The following is a 17,989-nucleotide window of genomic DNA, read 5'->3' as shown; positions in this document are numbered from 1 at the left end:
AATACCATCAAGAAGGTGAAAAGACAACTCATGAAATGGGGGAAAATGCTTGCAAGTCATGTATCAGTTATAGGTCTTGTACTCAGAATATGTAAGGATCTCTTGTTAACTCGATAGTAAGAAGCCACATAATGCAATGAAAAAGTAGGCCAAAAAGCTGAATGGGCATTTTTCCAAAGAAGTTACATATAAATGGTCAGTAAGTACATGAAGATGCTCAATATCATTAGTCATTAGTAAAATGCCAATCAAAACCACAATGAGATTCTATTTCTCACCTATTAGGATGGCTATTATCAAAAAGACAGGCACTGACAAGTGTTTGTAAGAATACGGAGAAACTGGAACTCTCATACCTTTCTGGTAGGAATGTAAAATAGTACAGCTGCTTTAGAAAATAGTTTGGTTATTTCTCAAAAAGTTATATAGAGTTATATTACCCAGCAATGCTATTCCTATATATACACCTAAGAGAACTGAAACAATAAACTCACATAAAAACTTGTACTTGAGGCCGGGCACGGTGGCTCACGCTGGTAATCCCAGCCTGTAATCCCAGACTACCACAGGAGATTTAAAAAAAAAAAAAAAAGTGTACTTGAATGTTCATAATAGCGTTATTTGTAATAGGCAAAAAGTAGAAACAATCAAAATGGCCATCAACGGGTGAATGGATAAACAACATGTAGTGCGGATACCTCCCAATGTATCCATACAATGGAATATTATTTAGCAAAAAAGGAAAAAACTACTGATATATGCTACAACATCGATGAACCTCAAAAATATTATGCTAAGGAAAGAAGCCAGACATTAAAGATTACATATTTTATGATCCCATTTATTTTTTTTATTTTTTATTTTTTTTGAGATGGAATCTTGCTCCATCACCCAGGCTGGAGTGCAGTGGCATGATCTCGGCTCACTGTAAGCTCCACCTCCCAGGTTCAAGCCACTCTCCTGCCTCAGCCTCCAGAGTAGCTGGGACCACAGGCGCCTGCCACTACGCCTGGCTAATTTTTTGTATTTTAGTAGAGACGGGGTTTCACTGTGTTAGCCAGGATGGTCTCAATCTCCTGAGCTCAAATGATCTGCCCACCTAGGCCTCCCAAAGTGCTGGGATTACAGGCATGAGCTACCGTGCCCAGCTTTATGATCCCATTTATATGAACTGTCCAGAAATGGAACATCTATAGAGATGAAAGCAGATCAGTGGCTGCCTGGGGCTAGGAGTAAATAATGATTGACTGCAAACAGGCAAGAGGAAGCCTCTGGTGTGATGGAAGTGTTCCAAAACTAGATTGTGGGTGGTGATGCTGCACAAGTAATAAATATACTGAAAATTATCAAACTGCACACTCGCAATGGGTGATTTTTATGGTATGCATATATAATAAATAGACCTCAATAAAGTTGTTTTTAAGTAACTAGAAAAAAGACAGTTACCTAGGTTTAAAATAGCATTTTTTTATCCCTATTACTTAATTTTTTTAAAATAACTATTGTTTTTGTCATTTCCTGAACACTTACGAGAGAGGAGCCGGATAGTACATTTTCACTGTTAGTACTGTATTTATATTCACCTCAATCCTATGAAGTGACTATATTTATTCCCATTTTTCAGAGGAAGTTACTGAGCCTTAGAGCTTTGGCAACCTGGCCAGGATCAGAGAGATGGTAAGTAGCAGGGCTAGAATTCAAACTCAGGCCTGTCTGACTTTAAAGCAAAGGCCTATTCCCTAAGCCACACTGCTGCTCTGCTAAGGAGTGAAAAGGGTTTCAAAGAATCTTTTTTTAGCGAAAGAAAGAAGAGTGGTTACTGAGGCCACAAAACTCCTTATTTCAAAACATATCACATGCTCTCTCAAAGCCAGTTCTAGATGATTTATTTCAAGACCTTTGTTGCTGACCTAAAATGAAAACTGGACAAGTGACTTAAAGACTCAGACCACCCAAAGTCTACTCAGCCTCTCCCAGCCATGATTTCTGGTTGGTTCGGCTGGTCGCAGAACAAATGAAATGGGTACCTTTGTTTAGTGCAAATACAAATCTCCTAAGATGACCATTTAAATGGAAATTCTAGGGTCCCATGCTGAGATATTCTGGTCCAGTAGGCCTGGGGTGGAGCCTCAGAACTGGCTTTTTTTTTTTTTTTAATTGAGAGAGGGTCTCACTCTGTCACTCAGGCTGGAGTGCAGTGGTGCAATCACAGCTCACTGCAACCTCTGTCTCCCAGGCTCAAACGATCCTTTCACCTCAGCCTCCCAAGTAGCTGGGACCACGGGCATGCACCACCATGCCCAGCTAACTTTTTGTATTTTTGGTAGAGATGGGGTTTATCATGTTGCCCAGGCTGGTCTGGAACTCCTGAGCTCAGCCATCCTCCCACCTCAGCCTCCCGAAGTGCTGGGATTACAGGTGTGAGCCACCATGTCCTGCCAGAATCAGCATTTTTAACAAACATAGGAAAACAGGTAAAATCACAGGCTTCACTGATCAGTGTACTCAAGTCGGAATACTGCCTTAAGCCATTGGCACTTTAGTATTTAGTGTCTCTGAGCCTTAATCCCCTTATCTAGAAAAGAGTGTTGATAATAACTATCTTTTAAAATTGCTGTGAATTGTTTATTACTAGATGCTTTGAGAAAGCCCTCAGTACGCAGTAGCTTTTTTTACGTGTCTGTATGTGTGTGTGTGTGTGTGTGTGTGTTTCCTAGACAGCCTGAGAGAATGGAGTTTTGCCAGCAGTCCAGATTGACTGCTTTTTCTCAGAATCAGCTCAGCTGCAAACACTGCTGGGCTGGAAGAAATCAAACCAACACAAAAAGCAAAATAACCAGGCCCACAGCCCCCAGGCACTGCCAATTTGTATCCCTTGTAAGAGACTTTTAATATTTGGAGCTGAATCTTACTGACTCACAAATTTATTCTATTCTTGGTCTTCAAAAAAGATCCTGGAAAAAGACAAACAAAAAAAAAGTAGGAGAAATCATGAGGCGAAGGTGACACCTACTGGCAGCGCGAGGGCCCTGCAGAGACCTTCCTGTTGCTCAGTCGCCTCGGTGGGGATTAATCCTCGAAGTACTCATCTCGCTGCCCTCACAGGCAAAATGCTATCAGTAAGGAAACAAGCAGAGACCTAGCAAAACTTTACAAGCAAAAAGTTTACATCAAGTGTTATTTATCAAAGTGAAATATTGGAAAGAATCTTTAGTGTTCGACAGTAGGAAACGGGTTAAATAAATTTTAGTACATTCATACAATGGATGTACACAAGCAACCATTAAAAGCTTGTTTTTAAATCATTGTAATAACATGAAGAAATATTCATATTAAAATAAGGGCAAAAAGCAGGTTATAGAACAACACAAATAAGATAATCATCAAGTAAAATAGTGGTATGTATATGCTCATAGAAATCTAGAATGAAATGTAGAAAGTAATCATCTGTAAGATTAGTGTTTTCTTTACACATTACAGTATTTTTCAATGCTTCTGCAATAGACATGTATAGGGAATATAAAGCAAAAGAATAAAAACTAAATTCTCAATAAAGAAAAAGAATTTCAATGACATTGTAAGGCAGAACCAGAACCCCAAAACAGACACTGATAGAGTAGTGGTGAATATCAGAGGTGAACAGTAAAGACTCAGATCTCAGGGCTACGATCAGAGAGGGCAATGAGAAACAGTCTGATCTATGCGATGACGTTAGCAGAATCAGATATGGCTACTTTGCAGGACAGTGGAACAAAAGAACAAAAATGCAAACCTGCGTCATTATCTAAGAGGCAGAAAGTTTTTTATTTTCCCTGGCCTAATCATCAGACTCTTACAACAGCCTCTCCTTTTATCTCTAGAGAATTTTCATACATAAATTATTGTGATTAAAAGGTCTTCCCTGCTGGCTAAGTGCATACAACCATTTCCGTCTCTTCAATGAATGTCTGATTGATGTACCTCTTATTTCTCCCACAGCATCAGGCGAGGCCCTGGCTCTGTCACACACCAACTCTGAAACGAAAGGGAAATCACTTGACTTCTCTGAGCTTCAATTTTCTCATTGAAATTTGAGATTTTCTCAATTTTCAAATTTCTCATAGCCACCCAACTGACCTCCCACAGTTGCAATCTTAACATGAAATAATATGCTTTGAAATCATATTAGGGTTATATATGATGGGAATCACATGCAGGGTCATAGTAGCCAATATCTTGCACTGAGTGATTAGGTGCCAGCCACTTTACAAGGTGTTTTCTTACATATTATTTCATTTAATCACCATAAAAAGCCTATGAGTGAATATAATCTCCATTTTACACATGAGAAAGTTGAACTTATAACCCGATCAAAATTGAACAGGTTTTACATCACAGAGCTAGGATTTGAATTCAGTTCTATCTCCAACAGGAAGGCTCTTAAATAACATGCTGTACTGCTCCATAGACTCTTAGAGCTCAAAGGGACCCAAAAACTCATTAGGCTGAATCCCTGTAGTTTACAGATGGGGACACTAAGGCCCAGAAGGAGAACATGACTTGCTGTTACAATTAACAAGAAACACCACAAATGTCTCTTCACAGGACACTAAGATCCATGGCATTGTCTTCCTGTCAATGTGGTTCCTGGTCACTCAAACCTCAGGGAGTGGGCTGGGGTTTCTGTTCTCATTTAGCACCACTTCTCCCTTGCTGGTAACCAGAAACTTTTGAATCCCCCGTCATTCAATGGTCAAATTACATATTCAGAACTGCACTGGGCGAAGCTTTGAACTTCTGTGGAAAGTGAACTTCCACACAATCAAGTTTTCACCATCATCAAAGTCAGTGGGAGGGAGCAGAGGGGTGGGAGGCAGAAAGCCCACAAGTTGGAGGAGTCCAAGGTCACCAGTCAAGCTAAGCCCTAGATATAGGGTGCCCCCCACATTTTATCATCTTAACTTGAACTCTTGAGAGTGAAAGGGGATGCTACTAATCATTACAGTCACCATCTCCATAAGGTGCTCTTGTCAGAAGCACCACCTTGAAGGAGAAACTAGCAAGAAACAGAGGTACCAGAACCTAAGTCAAAGGTTATGAGATCAGAGGCAGAACGATGAAGCTGGATTTGAGCATTCCTCAGGTTGTGGTCCTGAAACAGTCAGATGATTCGCTTTTCATCAGTACCAAGGTGTCACTTCTCTGGTGCTGTGCCTTAGCACAGGTAGTGATAGCAGTGGCTTTAGTATATGCCAATATCACAAACTATTTAAAAGTCAGCATACCCAGTGAGTATGCATGGATATAAGATTCACTACAAAAATGTTCTCTATTTAACTCACTCCAGCTCTCGTCTCACTCCAGCTGCAATTCTATGAAGAAAGCATTTCCCCCTGAAACCTTTCACTTTTCCTATCATTTTGTATGTCTGCATAAAAGAAGAAAAACAGAATCAAGTATCCATTCCCGTTTGCATCATGAAATATGATGTAGCCTCCCAATAACCAAGGCAAGGTAAAAGAAAATAATCTAGAGGTCATGCCTATTCATGGGGTCTAACTAATAGGATACCTGATTTTTCTTTTAATCAGACTGGCTTATTCTCAATGACCATGAAACAGACCCCAGAGGACATGTGGATTGACAATTTTCTGGCCCACAGTGTCACCTCCAGTTGCAACCTAGAATCTCTCTGGTCCTCAACCATAACTAGCCACAACTTAAACTCTGGTGCTCTGTGGACGCTTGCCCACCTTTCATTTGCCCTCTCTTGTGAGACTATCCCTGATTCCATTGCTATTTATCTACTCATTTAACAAACTCATCATAGCCAGCCTCTGTTCAAATAAACAAAACAAAGGCACTTATATTTCAATAGGGGAAGGCAAATAATAAAAAACAAATATTTTGGGGGAAACAGGGTCTCACTCTGTTGCCCAGACTGGAGTGCAGTGGCATGATCATAACTCGCTGTAGCCTCGAACTCCTGGGCTCAAGCAATCCTCTCGGCTCAGTCTCCTGAGTAGCTGGGACTACAGGTACACACTACCACACCTGGCTTTATTTATTGATTTAGTAGAGATGAGATCTCGCTATGTTGCCCTGGCTGGTCTTGAACTCCTGGGCTCAAGTGATCCCACCACCTCAGCCTCTCAAAGTGCTGAGATGACAGGTGTAAGCCAACAAGCCCAGCCAAAAAGCAAACATATTAAATAGGTAAATTTTACCATATGTTAGAGGGTGATACAGAAATAAGTAGAACAGAGTAAAAGAGCTCAAGATTAAAACTGTAAACTGAGGGATCAAGGAAGACATCATTGAAAAATTACACTTCAGCAAGGACTGGAATAATATATTTTTTTTAAATAGCCATGGAGGTTCGTGGGGAGAAAATATTCCAGGCAGAGAGAACAGCCTGTGCAAAGGTCCTGAAGTAGGATTAAGACTAACATGTTCAAGAAACAGCAAGTAGGCCACTGTGGCTAGGGAACAGTGAGAAATGGAGACTAGTCAAAGATGAAGTCAGTATAGTGTTCAAGGACAGATCACAGAGGACCAATCAGACCACTGTAAGGGCATTTATGCTGAATAAGATAAGGAATTATTGCAGGCCTTTGAGTAGAGGAGTGACGTGATACGACCTAATTCCTTAAAAAAACCACTCTTCCGGCCGGGCGCGGTGGCTCACGCCTGTAATCCCAGCACTTTGGGAGGCCGAGGCGGGTGGATCACAAGGTCAGGAGATCGAGACCATGGTGAAACCCCGTCTCTACTAAAAATAGAAAAAATTAGCCGGGCGCAGCGGCGGGCGCCTGTAGTCCCAGCTACTCGGGAGGCTGAGGCAGGAGAATGGCGTGAACCCGGGAGGCGGAGCTTGCAGTGAGCCGAGATTGCGCCACTGCACTCCAGCCTGGGGGACAGAGCAAGACTCCGTCTCAAAAAAAAAAAAAAACCACTCTTCCTGCTGCATTAAGAATAGACTGAAGGGGGCAAGGGTAGAACCAGGAAGGCTTGATAAGAGGCTGTTAAAGTAATCAAGGCAAGAGAAAATGGTGGCTTGGACCAGTGCAGCCGCAATGGGGGTGGTAAAAGGCGATTGGATTCTGGATGTATTTGGAAGATAGACCTGGCCAGGCTATCTTCTGACTGATTGGGTGTGGGATGTGAAATAGAAGAGTCAAGAATGACTCCAAGGCCAGGCGCGGTGGCTCACGCCTATAATCCCAGGACTTTGGGAGGCCGAGGTCCGTGGATCACTTGAAGTCAGAAGTTCGAGACCAGCCTTGCCAACATGGCAAAACCCTGTCTCTACTAAACATGCAAAAATTAGCTGGGCTTGGTGGCGCACCCCTGTAATCCCAGCTACTGGGAAGGCTGAGACAGGAGAATTGCTTGAACACAGGGAGCGGAGGTTGCAGTGAGCTGCAGTCGTGCCACTGCACTCCAGTCTGAGCAACAGAGCAAGATTCTGTCTCAATAAAAAGCATGACTCCAATGTTTTGGGCTACAGGAAGATTGGAGCTACTGCCATCCAACCATGTCTGAAGCAGATTTGTGGGGAGAAGACCAGGAGTTCAGTGGGAACTTGCTGAATCTGACCTTCAAGTAGAACTGTTCAGTAGGCAGTTGAACATACAAGTCTAGAAAATATTTGAGAGCTCCAGGAGTTGCCAACATACACGTGGTATTTAAAGACTTGAAGCTGGATGAGATCAACAATGGACTGAGATGGAGAAATGAAGAGAACTAAGAACTGAGTCCTAGAGACTTTCAACCTTGACAAGTGTGAAGATGAAGAGAAATCAGCAAAAGAGGCTGGAAAATAGCCACCACGGTGTTGGAGGAAAATCCCGTACAATTCTAATTTCAGTGGGCACACAGGCCAGAACATTCTATTCTCGAATCTTTTTTCTTTGGTTCCCTGAACCAATGTAAACAAATTCCATACTTCTGAGGGCTTTTTTCTGTATACCTGATGCCCAACCATTTCAAGCTGTCTCCCTGGGGTTCCCATGTAGCTCCGGTAACAGCAGAGCAGTAGCCGTGACATCATGAAAAGCTCAGATGGGCAGGCTGTTTCCTGCTTTGATACATCCCATGTCCAGAGGGAGAACTGTGGATCAAAACAGAGCCCACAGATGGTAGCCTAGAAAACACTATCAAAACGCAGCAAGAATGAATGCTCAAGCTCCCTATCAGGGTGTTGTGCCACTTTCAGGAGTCCAGCAGCACGTAGATGATGTGCAGAACTCGGGGAAGAGGATAGATAGACTTGAGGGCCCAGAGCATCCTACAACTTGAGACATGTAGCCTACTACCTCTATGAGGATCCTGCCCTATATCCTTGTGGACCATGTGCTGAAGTTGCCCTTAGAAGGAAGCAATGTCTAGGAATTAACTTCTGAGGTTCTGAGAACACAGAAATATCTTCAAAGCTTCATCTTTACGGTTGGATTTACATACTGACTCATGTTTGAAATTCTGCCATTATCAGAGTTTAATCACTTGATTTTAAAATGTTTTTAATAAACTCTGCTGTTCCTTATTCTCAGCTCAAAATGGGAACATAGAGTTTGATAGAGAGGAGCGGGGAGAAGAGAGAAGGCATGGGATGATGAGGAGGGAGAAAGTCCCCTCCACTTCTGCCTCACCTCCCAAGAAGGAAACTAGTCCATAACAGGGAGGCAGGAAATGTAACCTCCCACCTGGAGTTTCCCCTGTTGACAGATGGGGGAGGAAGTCATGGGGATGAGTCAGAAACTCTTTGAGGGAGGCTTTGCTTGAGAGCTGCCTATGCAAATTGCCTTGGGCTTCCTTTTCTGCCACAGAGGAAATAGACTAAACCTAAAGGCTTTGCTGGTACACAGAAGCCAAAAGGAGATCAAGTGTGACTATTCCGAGGGCAGGTTTCTCGCTGGATGCCTGAAGGAGGCTCAACACCCCCTCCTTCCTCTGCCTACTCCTTCTGGCCTTCTGCCCTCCACCCAATTCTCTGTCTCACCCACAAGTCTTACCCAATGCAGAAAAGTACTCTATACTGTGGTTCTTCATTTCACTTTATTTCATATCCATATTTCTCATCTCTCTTCCCTGGGACTTCCTCAAATGTTCTTCTTTTGAAGGGGAGAGATGAGAGGAGGCAAGAGGCATACCTAGGGAATTCCCTGGACTTCAACTGAACCTTGTTGAAGTTCTGTTTCTAAGTCACCATGTCCCTGAGGGCAGCACTTTCAGAACCTACTGATAACTGAAGTCTAGATCCCCATCCTGAAGCTCAGAGCCTTCCTTTGGTGGGCCCTGGGAAAGAAGGACAGGCACAGACAGCTTACACCCAGGATCTGGCTCCTGGCTGTGACCTTGGATCTCTCCCTGCATCTGTTCCCTTGGTGCCTAATTCCAGTCCTGTGGGTAGATTTAGTCCTTCAGAGTTGTCTGGTGCTTCAAGCTTTGTGTAGCTAGAAGCTTCAATACCTGTTGCTTTTTTTACTTCAAATAACCAGGTACTCCATAACACTTGAAGTGCTCATCTGAAAACTCAAAATAAGTCACTTTGATTTGAAACAGAGATACAGGATTAGCATAATAGAGTGAAAAGACATCAGACTGGGTGCAAATCCAAAATCCTGACTTCTGGCCCAATCTTCATTATTGTATAAACTTGAACAAGTTGCTGAAGCTCTCTGTATCTGAGTTTGCCCCATCTCCTCCAGGATGAAGCAGGGTAGGCTTTGAATGAGGACAGGGGCCCTGAGAGCTGGAGCTGGGAGGCATAGATGCTCATGGCAGCCAGTAGAGCCAAGAGGCAGAGGGCAAACCAGGTTCTTAGAGAGCAACAAAGGCCCAGACCAAGGATAACAAATCTCTCACCAAAAGCATGAGTAAAAGCCAGGAGATACACTGTTATATTTTATATAGGGTGGTTGGAGAAGGCCTGTGACAAAGGGATATTTGAGGCAAGTCCTGAAGCCAAAGAAATAGAAGCTGGATCAATTCTTGAATATCTGTTTAATCACCAAATACGTATTAAACCTCTGCCACACGCAAATATCTCTCCAAGATGCTGGGAATACAATGATGAAAAACATAGACATAGTCCTTGCCCTCATGAAACCTACAATTTGATCATGAAAACAGGCCGCCTCTCCCATAGTAAAATAATATTATAATGACAAGTCGTGATAAGGATAAAGAAAGAAATGAGCAGAGTGCTGAGATAGAAATATACAGGAAGGACCTATTTTGGATAAGGGGATGTGAGGAACAACCTCTGTGAGAAGGCCAAGAAAGAGACAGCAATGTACATCGGAACTAAAGGAGAATCCCATGTGGAGGATAAGGACGTCCAGAAGCCTCCCTATGGCAGGGGAGAGCTTAGTAAGTTCAAGGAACAAAAGAGGGCCATGGGGTTGCAGCCCATAGAGGGAGGGAAAGAGTGGTGGAATGTTGAGTTTCTGGGCCAGGTATGGTGGCTCACGCCTATAATCCCAGCACTTTGGGAGGCCGAGGCAGGTGGATCACCAAGGTCAGAAGTTTGAGACCAGCCTGGCCAACATGGTGAAACCCCGTCTCTACTAAAATTAGAAAAAATTAGCCGGTCATGATGGTTGACACCTGTAATCCCAGCTATTCAGCAGGCTAAGACAGGAGAATTGCTTGAACCTGAGTGGTGGAGGTTGCAGTGAGCCGAGATCGTGCCACTGCACCCCAGTCTGGGCAACAGGGTGAGACTCCGTCTCAAAAAAAAAAAAAAGAAGAAAATTGTTGAGTTTCTGAGTGGGAAGGGCCTTGTAGGCCATAGTAAGCCATAGTAAGGACTTCATATTAATTCTCATTGCAGTGAAAAACCATCAGAGTGTTTTACGCAGCATAGCAATGAGACCTGATTAATGTGTTTAAAACATTTCTCTGACTATTGCATGAAGTCTAGAATGGAGCAGGGTGGAATGCTGCAGGGAGTCCAATTGGGAGGCTGTTGCATATCACAGGTGAGAGAGGAGGAAGCAGAAGCAAGATCAAGAGCAGACTCAAAGCAAGGTGTCAAAGGATTGCCACAGATGGGTGGGACTTACCAGGTGACTTACAAGTGAATCATCCTGGCTTCAGTGAATCATCCTGGCTTAAGGTCCAGGATTAGGAAAGACAAGCTTCCTCATCGCGAAGTTTATTCGACAAGTATTTAACACGCATCTACTATGTTCCAAGTACTAGGCTGGTCATTGAGGATACAACCGTAGATGAAACCATGTCGCTACTCTTCTTCTGGGCTCACATTCTAGAGAGGAGAGAGAGATAACACACAAATAAGCAAACAGATAACAGTGCCCTAGAAATCAGAGCCTGAAACAAAAGCTCATGGCTAAGACTTTATGAGAGAAGGTGCAATTTAGGGGGAGTAAAAGTGAAGGAAAGTAGGAAGTGAGACAGGAAAGGAAGAATAGCAAATAAAAGGGGTATGTTACCAAGATGGCTAGCTTTGCAACAAATACAACTTGTTTCTCCATCTCCATCTCTTCCAGAGAGGTCAAATAAAATCACTGCATCTCAAAACAATCCACTGGAGGGAGGAAAGGTAAGCGATTAACCCTCGGTCTCTTCCTATCTCCCTCTTTTCATTGATTTGTCTACTGTGCAGGACATTAACTGTATGTATTTCTGGGTTGTGCCACTGGCTGCAGGACAGCTGCTGGGGAAAGCAGAGCTTTGTCGAGTCAGACCTCAGTGCTGCAGCTCCTGCAGCTCCGACCAAAGATAAGTCTAACCCTCCTCTCTGGGGGAAGAAGCAGCAATCTGTGGCAGTATGGATGAAGTGATTGACAGTGGTGGCTTTACGGCATAAGTTGTCACTAAGATCTCTCCAGGATGGAAAATGGGCAAGTCCAGGGGACAGGATGAAGGGGATGAGGGAAGGCCCCTCCAATGACGTATTAGTTGAGCAAAGCCTCAGATGGAATGTGGGCACATCCCACGCAAATATCTAGGAGAAAGCCTTCCAGGCAGAGGAACAGCGCATAGAAAGGCACTGATTCAGGACTGTGCTCAGCTTGTTTGGGAAAAGCCAGGAGGCCAGTGTGGCCAGGAGAAGTGACGTAGGAAAAGAGCCATAGGAGGAGGGACCAGAAAGATGAAGGAGCCTGGTCACATGGGACCTTGTCAGCCATAGGAATGACACTGAATCCTATTCTGAGAGAAAAGAAAAGCCATTTCAGAGCTGTAATATGACCTGATTGCAATTTTGTTTTTTTGAGACAGAGTCTTGCTGTGTTGCCCAGGCTGGAGTACAGTGGTGTGATCTCAGCTCACTGCAACCTCCACCTCCTGGGTTCAAGCAATTCTCCTGCCTCAGCCTCCCGAGTAGCTGGGATTACAGGTGGCACCACCATGCCCAGCTAATTTTTGTATTTTTAGTAGAGACAACGTTTTGCCATGTTGGCCAAGCTGGTCTCAAACTCCTGACCTCAGGTGATCAGCCCACCTATGCATCCCAAAGTGCTGGGATTACAGGCATGAGCCACCACACCCAGCCCCTGATTCCAATTTAAAAGGATTGTTCTAGCCCCTGTGAGAGGAGACTGCAGAAGCAAGGTGGAGCAGGGGAACCCAGGAAGATATGATGGTGGCTTGACCCAGAGTGGGAGCGTTGCTCAAAGGGGACAGATTCAGGGTACAAAGGAGAGCCTATAGAACTTGATAATGTCCTGAGCTGAGAAAGAAGAGTCAGTACCTGGCTTAAAAAGTGTCCATGTACTAATGTAGGAAGAATAAGATTTGGGAGGATGCATGGAACTGTGAGTTCAGTTTTGCATTTCATCATTCAAGGTGTCTTCGGGACACCCCAGTGGAGATGTTTGGAGTTTGGGGAGAGATTGAGACTGGAGATACTAATTTGGAAGTTACCTGCAAGTAATCTTCGAACCATGAGGCTGGATGCGATCAGCTGGGAAGTGAGTACAGCTGGAGAAGAGGTCCAAGAACTAAACCCCAGAATATTCTGATTTTTAAGAGTCGGAAAGACAAAAAAAGACACAGCAAGGGAGACAGAAGGAGAGACTTGTAAAGTAGGAGAACCAGCTGAAAGTGGTAACCTAGAACCCAAGGAGTGAGTGATCCACCAAGTCACTGCCTCTGAGAACTGAGTAAAAAGAGACTGGACTGGCCGGGCGCGGTGGCTCAAGCCTGTAATCCCAGCACTTTGGGAGGCCGAGACGGGCGGATCACCAGGTCAGGAGATCGAGACCATCCTGGCTAACACGGTGAAACCCCGTCTCTGCTAAAAAAATACAAAAAAACTAGCCGGGCGAGGCGGCGGGCGCCTGTAGTCCCAGCTACTCGGGAGGCTGAGGCAGGAGAATGGCGTGAACCCGGGAGGCGGAGCTTGCAGTGAGCTGAGATCCGGCCACTGCACTCCAGCCTGGGTGACAGAGCAAGACTCCGTCTCAAAAAAAAAAAAAAAAAAAAAGAGACTGGAGATTAGATCGGAGCTCCAAGCTAAGGTCTGCAGAGCACCAGGTTACAGGGAGGTGCTGAAGAGTCCCAGCTGCAGTGGGTCAGGGTGAGTGTGCTGGGGGTTTGGATCAGGTTTCGCCAATGAAGTTCCAGGCCACTCTCCTTTCTTCAACCAGATCTGCACTGCTTTTATCTTTGGAGTTTTCATGTGAGATATCCTGCAAAGAAAGGACTCTACTACTTAAAATACAAAAACTTTGAAAACTGTTGGAGTACATTCTACCACTGGGAAAGAGACAAAAACGTGGACAGGGACCATCTGTGCAGTGCAGCCCCAAGGAAAATCTAAAACCGAGGGTGAAAACCATAGAGTAGATCAAGCTTGTCCAACCCACAGCCCACAGGTGGCATGCGACCCAGGACGGCTTTGAAACCGTCCAACACAAGACCATGAACTTTCTTAAAACATAATGGGCGCCAGGCGCGGTGGCTCACGCCTGTAATCCCAGCACTTTGGGAGGCCGAGGTGGGCGGATCACAAGGTCAGGAGATCGAGACCATCCTGGCTAACACGGTGAAACCCCGTCTCTACTAAAAATACAAAAAAAATTAGCCGGGCGCGATGGCGGGCGCCTGTAGTCCCAGCTACTCAGGAGGCTGAGGCAGGAGAATGGCGGGATCCCGGGAGGCGGAGCTTGCAGTGAGCCGAGATCACGCCATTGCACTCCAGCCTGGGGGACACAGCGAGACTCTGTCTCAAAAAAAAAAAAAAAAAACATAATGGGCTGGCTGCAGTGACTCACACCTGTAATCCCAGTACTTTGGGAGGCTGAGATGGGCGGATCACCTGAGGTCAGGATTTCAAGACCAGCATGGCCAATATGGCGAAATCCTATCTCTACTAAAAATATAAAAATTAGCTGGGTGGTGCACGCCTGTAATCCCAGCTACTCGGGAGGCTGAGGCAAGAGAATCACTTGAACCAGGGAGGCAGAGGCTGCAGTGTGCTGAGATTGTGCCACTGCACTCCTGCCTCAGCAACAGGCAACAGAGGAAGACCACATCTTAAAAAAAAAAACACATACACACATACACACCATGGGACATTTTTGCAATTCCTTTAAGTTCACCAGCTATCATTAGCATTTGCATATTTTAGGTGTGGCCCAACACAACTCTTCATCTTCCATTGTGGCCCAGGGAAGCCAAAAGATTGGACTTCCCTGGAGTAGATTGTTTATAAGGTCTGTTTCAACCTTAAAATACTCGGATTCTACTCTCTTGGTCCCAGCCGCTGAACAACCATCTCAGTTCAGACTCCACCCCACGGTGTGGTCTGATAATGACCTTGATGGAGACCAGTGACCTGGCAGGTCATATTGGCCTGATAACATTTATCAGGTCACATTGGCCTGATAACATTTATCGGCCTCTGAGGAATGGTGTAAGAAGCTTATATTTGATCAAAGTGCTGCCTTGAACTCTGACTTTGAAGAGAACTGCTGGACTGAAATGTTCACGGTGAGTCAACAAACCCTTCCTTCCTTCTGCCGACCTCATCTTCATCCGCTTGAAGGTGGGCCTGGTCTCAGGCCGTGTCTGGACAAGGTCTTGTCCATGACTGCCAGCCTCTGGTAACAGAGAAGCTTACTTGTCCTGGTCAATTCCTAAGTAACCTACATTTTTCTTGGTTTCCTACATATTGTAATCCCCCTGTCTTCTATCAAGGTGAAGTGTTAACAAGTTTAAATATCCGAAGATGCTCTTCCTTCCTTGGATGAAACTTTCTAAGCTCTATCAACTTGTTTATAGGTCTGGGGAAATACAATGATCCTGAAGAAAACCTGAGCTTATGTGAAGCAACTTTGTTTTCCTTTGACAAACTCCCATTTCCAACACCAGAATCGAACTGCAAGGAAATGAAGCATAAACAGCTGAATTTACAAATCTTCTAATTCTGATTTTTTTATTTTTGTTTTTGAGACAAAGTCTTGTCCTGTGGCCCAGGCTGGAGTGCAATGGTGTGATTATAGCTCACTGCAGCCTCGAACTCCTGGTCTCAAGTGATCCTCCCACCTCAGCCTCCCAAGTAGCTGGGACTACAGGCAAGAGTCACCATGCCCAGCTACTTTTTAAATTTTTGTTAAGATGGGATCTTGCTATGTTGCCCAGGCTGGTCTCCAACTCCTGGCCTAAACGATCCTCCCACCTTGGCTTCCCAAAGTGCTGGAATTATAGGCATAAGCCACCATTCCCAGCCTAATTCATATTTTTAAGCAGGAAGCATAGTCTACCTTATAACTCCTATGCTCTTCTTCCAAAACCTTTACCCTGTAGTTTATGAACTGCGATGAAGGACCAAGTACATCTCCATTCTAACAGCACATTATAATGTCCACACAATATATAAATAAAAGAAAAGCAAGCTGGTCATGAAGGCTCACACCTGTAAATCCAGCACTTTCAGAGGCCAAGGTGGGGGGATCACTTGAGGCCAGGAGTTCAAGACCAGCCTGGCCGACATGGTGAAACCCCATCTCTACCAAAAATATAAAAATTAGCCAGGTGGTGGTGGCACATGCCTGTAATTCCAGCTACTTGGGAGGCTAAGGCAGGAGAATCACTTGAACCTGGGAGGCAGAGGTTGCAGAGAACCGAGATCACGCCACTGCACTCCAGCCTGGGCAACAGAGTGAGACTCCATCTCAAAAACAATAAAAATAAAAAAAGAAAGGCAATGTGGTACCATGACTTAGGATCTTACATAAGTCACCCATCTCGCTTACCTACTGTAATGGACATTTGTTGCTCTCGCTTGTACAGCACTCTTTTTCTAGATCTTCCTTTGGACAACCACCTCCTCCCTGCCTTCATTCCTGTGGTTTGGTGAAGCTGACACTTCTCCCAGCTTTAGGGAGGGGCATGAGCCCACAGGCCAAAGTCAATCAATGCATTCCATCCACCAGCCCAGGGACTGAGTCAGCAAAGGTCCCAGAGCCCCACTTGGGCCAATGGCAGTCAGGTCAAGGACTTTGTGGAACTGTTGCTCAGAGGACAGGTACTCTTCTTGCACTGAAACTGGAGTTATGGGGGTATGAACCTGGGGCTACTAACAGCCATCTTGCCCCCAGAAGGAAGCACTTACCTAAGTTTAATGCATACCCAGAGGAGGGCAGAGCAAATAGATAAGAGACAGGGTTCTGGGGTCAACTGTGTCTGAAGTCAGAGACATGAAATAAATTTCATTTTTTGCTCAGGTAACTTTGAATTTTCTGTCACTTGCAAACCAAGGGAATCTTAAGTGATCCATCGTCTCTGGATCTTGATAGCTAAACCTTTAAAATGAGAATGTTGAAAACTAGTCAGTGCTGTGGAGGCACCATTGGCATTTGGGGTGAGACAATTCTCTAGTGTGCAAACTGTCCTGAACATTCATTTTTTGCCCCTGACAACTAAATTCCTGAAGCACCCCTCAGTCTTCATGACAAACATTCACCACTCATTCCACTACATAAGCACAGAAATGCACACACACACACAAACACACAGACACACATATTTTCAAATGCCCCCTAGGGGGTAGCTGAAAACCAGTAAGCCAGTGAAGTAGAAAATCTCTAAGGTCCCTTCTAATCGAGCTGAAATTAGCCATGTCATGTATCAAAAATTAAGTTCCCTAGAGTCTAGTCTAAGCATCAGCTGAGAATAATTGAAAGTCTGTGTTCACTTATTTGTAAAATGAGGTCACTAATATACAGCTCTATGGGTAAACCTGTGAAAGGATGATCACAACCAGTACTTGATATGGAATCATTCTAACATAACCTAAAATGGAGCTTTAACATTCTCAAGGAAAATATCCTAAGTGCTTTTGAATACCATTGTTGCTTATAATTTTCCTCATTAAATAAAGTTTTAAAACTGAAATTTTAAAGTGATCTTTTCCTAACATTAATTCATCTATTCGTAAAGGATTAAAATCACTTATAAAGCTACTCACTGTAGCCAGCATTTTTCTAGACCTCTCAATAACATCTCCATCAAGAGCAGTTGGCTTGGAGAAGGGGTTCATTTTTACAAAGAAACGGGGTTTATCACTTCCCAAGTGTTACTGCAAGGATGACTAGAGAACAACAGTGAAATTGATGGCTGGTAGTCAGCTATGCTCATTTACTTCTCCACGCCAATCTCTTAGCTCGTGTAACTTACTACATGTCGTTCTTTGTTAGCCAAAACCACAAATGTTAAGTCCATGAGTGCCAAGGACCTCCTGTACCACACAGTGCTCAGTAAATGTAAGAGAATAAAGTTTCCAGTGCTGTTTATAATTTATGAGTTTTTAAATCTATTTTCATATTACCTTTGTAACCTTTGTGAATTTGGGGTTTTTGTTTTGTTTTGTTTTTGCTTTTTTGCTTTAAGCCATGCTATTTTCCCTTCTTGGCAATTTTGTGCTCTTAATGTTAATTCTCAAACAAATGGTCTAAACTCTTCACTGGCAGATTCAGATATGTCAGGAGAGTGGGCGCTGTTCCATGTGTTGCCTTTGAAATATGAGCACAATAAG

The sequence above is a fragment of the Papio anubis genome, chromosome 14, assembly GCF_008728515.1.
Source record: "Papio anubis isolate 15944 chromosome 14, Panubis1.0, whole genome shotgun sequence".
Lineage (NCBI taxonomy): Eukaryota > Metazoa > Chordata > Mammalia > Primates > Cercopithecidae > Papio > Papio anubis.
Note: the sequence above shows the minus strand (reverse complement) of the source record.